The sequence below is a fragment of the Micropterus dolomieu genome, linkage group LG15 (assembly GCF_021292245.1).
Source record: "Micropterus dolomieu isolate WLL.071019.BEF.003 ecotype Adirondacks linkage group LG15, ASM2129224v1, whole genome shotgun sequence".
Lineage (NCBI taxonomy): Eukaryota > Metazoa > Chordata > Actinopteri > Centrarchiformes > Centrarchidae > Micropterus > Micropterus dolomieu.
The window spans coordinates 18,188,121-18,198,692 of record NC_060164.1 but is presented as its reverse complement, the minus strand read 5'-3'; positions in this window follow the sequence as shown (position 1 = coordinate 18,198,692).

Genomic DNA, 10,572 nt, shown 5'->3' with positions numbered 1-10,572 from the left:
CAGAGGTATTTCCAGGTCATCATCAAATGTGTTGGATGGAGTTGAGATCAGGGTGCTATGCAGGCCAGTCAAGTTCTACCACACCAAGCTCTCAGTGTCATATTTAAACGGAAAAGGATTTTCCCCAAACTGCTGCCATAAAGTTGGTTGTGTACCAAAAGACAGGGGTGTCCACACACACGTACTTTTATCCTAATTTATTTGACTAAATACATAATGCTGGAAGAAATAAATACAATAAAGTCTAAAGAATCTAACTCAAACTCGCTCTGTGTATGTTTAAATTCATGTATGTGTGTCTGTGTGTGCGCGCAGGCCTCTCTTGTCCCTGCTCAAATTTCCTCTCATTAGGCAGTCCTGTCAGCTGCTGGAAGAGGCAGAGGAGCCTAACTAATCAGCTGACAGTAATAGCACTCGTTACCACCCCACAACACAAGAGAGGGAGAAAAGAGAGCAAACAAACACCAATTACTGTCCATCTCCAGCAGGGTGGCAATCATGTTAGGTTGCTCTTTGTGATCTGTGATATGTGCTCCTTGCTATACTCTCAGATCAAATAAGAGTGTCACTGGAGTTGTGTCCACAGGGAGGGTACGAGTATTAGTGTCAAGTAGAAAAACACAATTTTAGTTCTCTGATTTCCTGTTTTGTGTGGAGGTGTAAAGAGGTCGGTAACAGTTTAACAGTACTTAAGTATCAAAAGTATTTAGCTTGTATTGAATGTAGGCTCAAAGATGCACTAGGTAGTGCTTAAGTTCTCCAATACATGCACTTCACATCACAGAGCTGGGTAAATCTGCCTTTTCCCATTTGGAATGAGTTGCAAGGTATACTCAACTGGGAATCTTTACCCTCTTTTGACATGTTCAAAAATATTTTAAAATCAGTTTTGACAGAACAATGTTATTTCTTTTATCAAGTGCCATTGTTGGCATTATTATGGTGACACCAGGACCAGACTTAGGTGGCAAAAGACTCAAGTGTTGGAAAAGCAAATCAGTATCCTTCATGAAGGTCTTTTCATTAAAACTGATAAATGAAAGTAAATGGTCCGAGTTTACTGCAGCTTGATGTCCCCCTCACGCTGAGTTTAGACACGAGGTTGAAGTGCTGCGATATGTCTTAGTAAGTTACCTACTAGTAATTTTTGGGGCTTCTTGTGAACTCCTCCTCTGATGAGGTGGAATCATGTGGAAGCTGTGAGGTCTCCTCCTTATTTCCCTTTATAAAGTCCAGATCTACAATATAATACACAGTGTATATTTCTGTAGTAAAATTTCTGCACACATTACTGATGAATGTGGCTATTGGCGAATTTTAAGTTGTTCATGCAATTATGAGTGTGACATTTCATTTGAAGCCTTGAGTTTGAAATATTGGCCGTCGCCATCTTGGTTTTTTGGAACCAGAAGTGACCATTTTTGGACTAGCTGAGGACGGATATGCATTGTTACACATGACAGGTCGCCTTCGTAGCAACTTGTCAAAAACAACGTAGCTCTGCCCTTAAGCATAGCCTGCTTTATCATCTATTTTACTCTAAATGGGACCACAATTTACAAAATGAACATCATGCTGTGTTGAAAAAGGCTTGCTAGCAACTGAGACCATAAACTCATTAGGAAAGTGTTTACTGAAGTAATAAATGAATGAGAAATAGGGTCATTTTATCATAGACTTCTATACAATCAGATTTCTTTTTGTAATCAGTGGAATTGCCCCCTGCTGGCCATTAGAAAGAATGCAAGTTTAAGGCACTTAAGCATGGTTTCCCTTTTGAGACCCAGAGCTTCCCGCTTGTGTGATATGCAAATGAGTTTGAGGTTTAAGTCATCTGTTGTCCAGTAAGTTTTAAACTTTGGAAGCAGGATTGCAGCCGCAGGATCTTTGACCATGTCCCTGAAGCACTTGTTCACACCACCAAGATTGCATCAAGCAAGGACTTGCAGAGTTTTGTGGATATCTTGACTTGTTGAAGTTTGAAAACCATGACACTGAGTGTTGGTACAAGCCAGCACATGTGTACATTGGTCTCCCTGCAAGACGTTAATTGCTTTAGTGACAGGGGCCATAGCAGTGATGTATTTTCCAAGAAATGCCATTTCTGCAGGCTTGAACCTATTAAAGAGCAAACCTTTGATTAAAACAATAGCATCTATATTTTGCAGTAATTAGTTACTTTTTATACTCATCAAACTCGTCAGTGACTCTTTGTGTGACTCCACTCTCATCAGGTTAGAAATGTTATTACTACTACATCTTATGATGTCATACCAATGTTACCACATTTGCTGGTGGTAAAAAGCTATAACCTTTTTACCACCAGCATTGATAACCTATTGTATGTTTCATCTGAGTGGGGAGGTTCGACATTCACCGTGGAAACCAAGTAAAAAAAATGGCAAGCAAAACGTTAATGCTTGGGCAACTAAAATTCAGGATCTTCCTTGACCAGGATATCAACAACTTCAACATATTAGAGCTCCTCACTTTTCTCCTCCTTATCTTGGGTGTCATAGTCATCCTCATCCTACAATGGGGTTGCACCTTCTGCAAAACTGGGGTTGTTGTTGTTCTCATTAGATCTGTAGTCTATTGTTGTAGAGACAACTTTTTCATGGATCTTGAATTCAGAGTGTATGCTGTGCATAGCAGTTGTCATAACATCAAACGTTTGCGACCCCTTTCTTTGTCAACAGGCAAGCGCTGCAGATCATCGTTATATATTGTCTGGGTCAATCCAGTGCCCCGTCATACCTATGATGAAGCTGCTTCTTCTTGAACTCCAGCAGTCAGTGGTTGTAACAATGTATCTGTACCATCTGTAACAGAAACGAGCCACTGCAGAAAAAGTTTAGGTGGCGTGCAAAATGTAACTAGTATGTTGGAAATATATTGGAGTAAAAAGTATATATACCTTTTTAAAAAATTTGGCGAGATTGATGGTTGCTAATATCATATATAATACTCAGTCAAAGTACAGAGTTGCCCAAAAAATACTAAAGTACAGTAATGAAGTACATTTACTAATATACTTTACACCACCATTTTGTGTAGGTATTTCCTCTGTTGTCTTCTTCAATTTTGGAGCATTCATTCCTCTATGTGTTAGATAGCTGCAGGTTTTCTGTTGATGCAAAAAAAGATGAAACAAAGAGGCAGCTAAAGTGCTATTTGTTTTGATTGGTCAGTAATGGGCTTTTATTCATTAGTCAATATATTGATTCATTAATAATCAATTTTGGCTCATTCCTAACCCATGAGGTGAATCTCAATCCATTTCTTGAATTGCCTGAGACAAGATAAAAATTGACCCCTGCCCTTCGCATACTAAATTCTGACGAGAAGATCTGGTTCCTCTTAAATGTAGAGTTTTGTCACATAACAGTGCGCACACATCAGTCACATGTATATGTTATGGGCCATCTGTCTTCAGTGGCTGTCTGAGAGATTGAAGCTGAGGTGAGACTGTCTGCTTTCTCTGGCCTGTAGATGCACCCGTCTGTGGTTCTGGTCTCACTCGAGTCGGTTCCTCTGGTCTGCCTGTGGGGGTCTAGGGTAACACTTTCTCAGCCCTTTCAGGGTCACATCCTTGATACCAACAGCTCCTCAATTATGCAGTGACACAGAGAGAGATCAGCTGTCTTTGTGGATGTGGACAAGATAATATAGTGACACCGAGTGTGCATTACGCTAATTCTCTGGGTCAAGGCTCTGGGTTTATAGCCAAGCTCTTTAGAGGACAGTATAGCCAGTTAACCTTATTTTAATGTGTTTCTTTGAGGCTGGTATTCGGTGTAGATATGTCGGATCACTTTGCTGATTTGAATTGTTTTGTTCAGTTCAAAGATTTTTAGTAACTGACTAGTTCTTTCACTTGTTTTCCAAGGTAAGTGGTCAAATTGCTGGTGCACTTCAGTCTTCAGTTCAGTATTTTGCCTGTTTAAGATGTTACATTCTGTTCAGCACAAAACTAAGCTTGTGCAGAACTGTTTCTTTTGCTGTGTTCACAGACACGAAATAGTAGGCAGTGGCCTCTCATAAATCTATAGCTGTGTAGGAGTGGTGAGGAGCACCAGTGGGTTGTGCTCCAATGCTAAAAGCTACAGATTCGTTCAGTGAAAATGATGATTCTGTGTTGACTGTTTAGTTTGAAGACTTGGTGTTAAAAGATAAATTTTTATATGTACTGAACACCTCTAGTCCACTTATGTTACAACCTGGGTTGGATGTTAGGAAGTTGCTACAGCTACAATCGTTTGGTAAATTTCCCCATACAGCATCACCTTAAATACATTGTATTTAAAGGAACAGTACAACAACTTGTGAGATATGTTTATCCGTGTTTGTGCCGAGAGTTGGACGAGAAGATCAATACCACCCTTATTTCAGTACTGTAAATATGTAGCTGGAGCTAGCAGCTGTTCAGCGTAGCTTAGTATAAAGACTGGAAACAGGGAAAATGCTAGCCTGGCTCTGTCCAAAGGTAACAAAATCCACCTACCAGCACCTCTAAGGCTCTCTAATTAACACATTCTATCTTTGTTTAATCTGTACCAAAACCAAGTGTACAAATGAGAATTTGCCATTTTACAGGTTATGTGCTGGATATTTCTATTCCAGGACCAATAACTTCCTGGAGTTTCCGCTGGTAGTCTGGTATATAACCCCACTTTAAATGTTGAATTTTCGCTTTTACATGTTGGTTCTTGTATGGATTAAACATACAAGGTATAATGTTCATTTGTGAGCTTTAAAAGGTACAGATTTTCTGCCTTTGGACAGCGCCAGTCTAGCTACATCCTGCGTTTCCAATCTTTATGCTATGCTAAGGAAAGCTAACCGACTGCTCGCTCCAGCTGCGTATATACCATACAGACATGAGATTGATATCATTCTTGCTGATCAACTCTCAGCAAGAATAAGTGTATTTACCAAAAATGTCAAATTATACCTTTAATATTTTTATATGAGTTTACATGAATCAATGATATGAGTAATAAGATATGAAACAAACAAGTTCCTTTTTCAAAACTACATTCTTGGTTGAATGAGTTGCCCGGGTCACATTTAGATATTGTTAAGTGGCTTTGAATAGCTCCCTTGATTTCACAGTTCCAAATGACCCGCGATAATCAGGTCATTAAAATGAGCCCATTCTCCACATCTGACACACTTCCACTCCCGCCTCATCTGAATAACAAATCAGCTCTGGAGTGCTTTCTCAAACAGAAAGGGGAAAAAAAGAAAAGAGGGAAAACTGACTTTCTCTTTATTTTTAGGTTAACCTTATCTCTATATTCAGGAGTAAAGATGGTAAGTAAGCTAGAGGGGAGAAAAGGTCCTGTCAAAAGTGCCAGTGCCTGTGTGAAAGTACCCGGTTTTCTTAATTCATCCCTTAGGACCGGATAAGTCTATCAATCTGTTAAATTGGAAAGCCATTAGGTGCCCTGGTTTATGTGTTTCAAGCTGTTAACTAGAGGCTGATTGATTGTTGTTCCTTTGATGGGATATGCTGATCTAATCTCACTGTGTGCACGTTTGCAATAAATTACACAATTCATTTCCCCCATTTAGAGGAGAGAAAATCACACCTCTAGGCATGCCTACGCTCTGCAGGAAAAAGAGCAGGGAACCTATTTTATGGTGCCATTTAGCCAGCAAGCTTTCAGCGATCCCAGCCTTCTTTCTAACCCCCTCCCTCGCCCTCTACCACTCCAAAAAATCGAAGCATAATCAAGGTGTATGTTTAGAAAATTTATTGTTATAATTTCCCCCCATAATCTCTTCCATTTTCCTGCAGCTGTGCTGACATAGATCATCATCTAAAAAGAGAAAATGGATAGCAGTTTAAAATTTATCGGTCTTTGATTCTCAATTATACGTGTTTATGACTTCATCTGTCTTCAGTGACTTCAACCTTTTCCATTATGGTGGAATATTGTTTGTACGGAATCCATTAAATTCACAAGGCAGGACTCTAATGGTGGGGCTGCAGCGATTTGCAGAGGGAAAAGTTTTGAAAGGTTGGCTTTAGGAAAAGCGCGGCTGTTATGACACAAGAAATTGCTTTATTGATGGTCTGCTCTGCCGCCTGTGCATTTGGCCATTTGTTACCCGGCCCATATCTATATCTCAGGCTGACACTGATGAGAACTTTTCTGTTGCCCTCTCTAGATTATCGAGTTGTAATGACACATACAGGCAGGCTGGGTAAAAGCTGACGATCCAAGGCAGAGTTTTTTGGAGGTACAGAAGGTGGATATTGAGGCTGGGTGCCTGGAGGGCTCGGATGAAGCTGCTCATAATAGAGAAAAAGGGCTACATCGCTCCTATGACTGTTTCCATCCAAACCTTACAGAGGTCATCATCTCTGCTGAGAAACAATAAAGGATGAGAAGGAGTGATAAAATGTGGATAAAATGAGAGCAAGAGAGATAAAAAGGAGAATACGCCTTCTCTGTACTCATAAGGCTACATGCTAAGCGACATTTTCATATTATTTCTAAAACATAGTGATCATACACTCAGAGAATATTAGAGCCTTATGTGACTAAAGTACATTTGTCAGAAGAACTGTCATTCCCCTCCTTACATAAATGTTGTTTCCTGTTTACACAGGAAGTAACAAGACTCCCTCTAGTCAAGCGGCCACTGAAGTGTTCCACCCTGGATGACATTGAGCTCCTTCGACTGGCTGGTGCAAGGGCCGAGTAAAAGCTAATCAGGCTGTAATTCAAGATTCGCCCGGCCACTTACAATCAATACTTGCACAATCCCAATTAAAGCTTGCCGGGTCAGTGGAGGGCCACCAATTCCCTTACAAGTTAAAAGCAATACTTAAAACTAAGCAATCTCAGTGTGGCCTTCATTGGTTTAATGGAGTTTAAAAGTGCAGAAAGGACACAGGTTTCAGTGATAAATGCTGCTGTTTGTGTGGCTGCAGTGTGACACCAAGATCTTGTTGTCCAATGGGATACTGAGCAAACTCTCTGTTTGAATTCCTCATACCAAATGAAAACAATATGTTCTGAAAGGTGACATGAATGGATAGTGTTTCATCAACTGACATCCGTGTTTACCAAAGCCTAAGAGTCACTTAGTACTATTGCATAGTGTTTAGTCTGTCATAACAGAGGCTGGCTGTACAGCAGAATGTGATCAATATAATTATTCAAATAGGCTAAAATGAAAAAAGCTTTTGTTCTTTAATTTCACTGATTCCTAAACAAGTACAAAGACTCAGGACCTCAGAACCAATGGTAGGAAGCAGCAAAGTACATTTACTCAAGTACTGTTCTTAAGTAAAATTTTAAGTATTTCCATTTCATGCCACTTTATACGTCTTCTCCAATACATTTAATAACGAAATGTTGTATCTTTCACTCAGCTTTAGCTTCTACTTACTTTACAGATTAAGCTTCTATAAACATTTTTACATAATACGATGCACTGTTAGATGAAGGTTGATAAGTGAAACTTACACTAACAGTAAATAAGTTAGTTAAAATGAGCCTAATCTTACCAGCTACAAGAGTACAATTCTTCTTTCTCATTAATGCTTCATATTATACTGTATAATAAGATAACACTCACTGGGACAGTTTTTATGCATTGAGTACTTTCCTTTTTAATAGTTTAATACATTTATATAATAATGCAGGGCTTTTACTTGTAATGGAGTATTTTTTCAATGTGGTTTCAATAAATTATGTCATTCCTACACCACTGACCACATTTGTCTGACAGCTTCAGCTACTAGTTACTTTGAAGATTAAGATTTTACATAAAACTGTCATCAGTTTATTAAATATAATACATTTCTGTAGATTAAACTACAAACCAGTTTAAAATATTAACATTAGCTCCACCTTGACCAGTGACGACAATAAAATGCTACTTTCACATTAACAGATTTTTTACATTAAGTGTATTTTCATTTTTGATACTTTAAGTACATTTTAATATAGTTATATTAGTTACAAGTACACAATAATACTTACTTTTATTTCTAAAGGAGTATTTTCATATTGCAGTATTAAGTAAAGCACCTGAATACTTCCTCCACAGCTGCTCAGAACTCAAAATCACAAGCTCACAGTTCCACCGTCAACATCTCATGCCCACCTATTTTTCCCCATTTTCCTTTCTGTTTTCTCCGTCTGAGCTCTTGCCGTTGCATCCCTCTCTTTTATCACAATTTTGACCCACAGAAAGGAATTCTCACAAGATATCAAAACAAAAATCTATATTTAATATGGGAGCAATTACAAAGCGAAGTTGGCTGCACAGGGCCGTTGTCACCAGAGCGCGTGTTTTTCATCAAATAGGTCATTAGACGATGATGGATGTAAACCTATAAAGTATCTAAACTGGACCTTTTAACAAACCACGAGCAACACTATCATTTCTCTAATAGAACCTGCTGACCGTGTCATTCCCTCCTGCCATTTGTCATTTTTCCTTGTGAAGTAATCAATATCTGGGTGCTTTGAAATAAATAATATAAAAGTCATAGTAACCTACCCGAGGAGCAACAAAAATAGACTTATGGAGCATTCAGGAGGCCTATATGGCCTCTGGGCAGTACTGTATGTTTCTAATCAATGCATAATATGAACTGTAGTACAGACTGCAGGATCTTAGTTTGTACTGTTTATTTTCATGGTTAGCATTGGTTGTGTTCTTTTTATTCCCAGTTAAGCGTGTTGGACATTATAGTAGTAGTAAAATATTATTTATGGTGTAAATATTACTAGGTCCTTCAACAATCTCTATTGGATTATTCAAAAACACAACCTGGGAATCAGGCCAATATGATAAATGCCTACAAGAGTCACTTTTATCCAAGGGTTAAAATAATACAGGGAGGAATGATATCTGCACACTGAACAGCTCCCAAATGATATATTTATTTATTTTATTTTGTCACACATACATTCATCAGGCATCAGCATCTTTTTGTGTTTCATTTCCTACATCCTTACACCTTCGTTCCTTTATTGAAATATTATGACATGTTTAAAATGCTTCACAATAATCTTCAACAAGTCTGTATTTTTTTTAGCATCACTTCTTTGTGTTCAGTGATGTGAAGTGTATCAGCAATATAAATACTGCAATAAACATGGGTGAAATTGTAACCAGAGATTAATGCTGTCCCAGTGTGGATAGAGCTTTTGTGGACCCAGTGACAGTACCCAAATTGTATTTTGGGAAATAAATAAAACTGGTATCCACCTGATTCAGTAGTACTGCTGTAATAAAATAATAAATATGACTGCATGATGTAAAAGTCAAAACATGTAATATAGAGATGTATAGTCTGTGTCCCAGAAATTAAAGACCAAGAACTGCTTATCCAGTTTCTAATGAGCGGTCCATTTTCACAAATACTAACTGAAGCATATCAGAAGGATGTGAAGTATTTGGATTTTGTACAAATAGAAGCGCCCAGCCACATATACACATTTTGCACTTCAGTCTGAGAGTGCCATCAAATACCTGTGATGTTTAAGAAAGGTGGTAATTGCATCACAGTAACAGATATCTCCACTTGAGCAGCTCACTAAATGAATAACACGTGTTAATTACATGGACATGCATGTAAGAACTCTACATGATGGGAAAAGAAGCACCATGGCACCCAACGCAAGCTTTACCGTGTCACCGACACCCTTTATTATGGCTGCATATCACATGTCTAATGAGTGTCTTTAGGGAATGGGTGATGATGATAATGATGAAATGAGTACATGTCAGTTAGGTCACACATGTGATCCAACTGTTTCATATTCTAAAACTAATCATAAGCACTACACGCCTGTCTCCAGCCCTAATCTATAGCCTATAATTTAGTGGTTTACCTTGTGGGGACCTGTTTTGTGTCCCCAAATAGGATGGGAGTCCACACAATGTGACCGTGTGATAGGGCTCTTGTCCCCACAACGGGATTAATACAAGCAGCAACACTCTCTCTCTCTCTCTCTCTCTCTCTCTCTCTCTCTCTCTCTCTCTCCAGGCTGTCTACACAATTGCATTTCCTCCTTGTGGCCCACAGAGGGCGCTGTCTCCTCGTTCTTCCTCAACTCCAGCTTCCAACCAATGGACTGCTTTTTAACAAGTCAATTAATATCAATGAGTGAATATACATAGCACATTTACAAAGAGTGCAATCTGAGGGATGAATTAACCAAATCGATTAGGGAGGAATAAATGACTGTGCGACCCGCAGACATTGTGGAAGTGGCTCTCGCTGAAAATCAATGAATTAGAAATATGAATCTAATCGCCCTTTGGTGACACGTTGAGTAGCTGCAGCCTGATCCCAGGCCTTTCTCATATTGTGTCTGAGAGCCTGTGAAACAAAACATTTGGGGACTAATTGACGATTAGAGTGCCGGCATGGTGACCATACACGTTTAGTTATATAGCCTACTTAATTTCGTATTGTCAAAGTTGAACGATTCTGCACAAGAAAGGAGGGGTTTTAACCTAGGCCTACTGATTAAAAAAATAGCACATAATTCCGATTTGCACCACTTAAATTGGTATTACAGTTATTTTATGAGT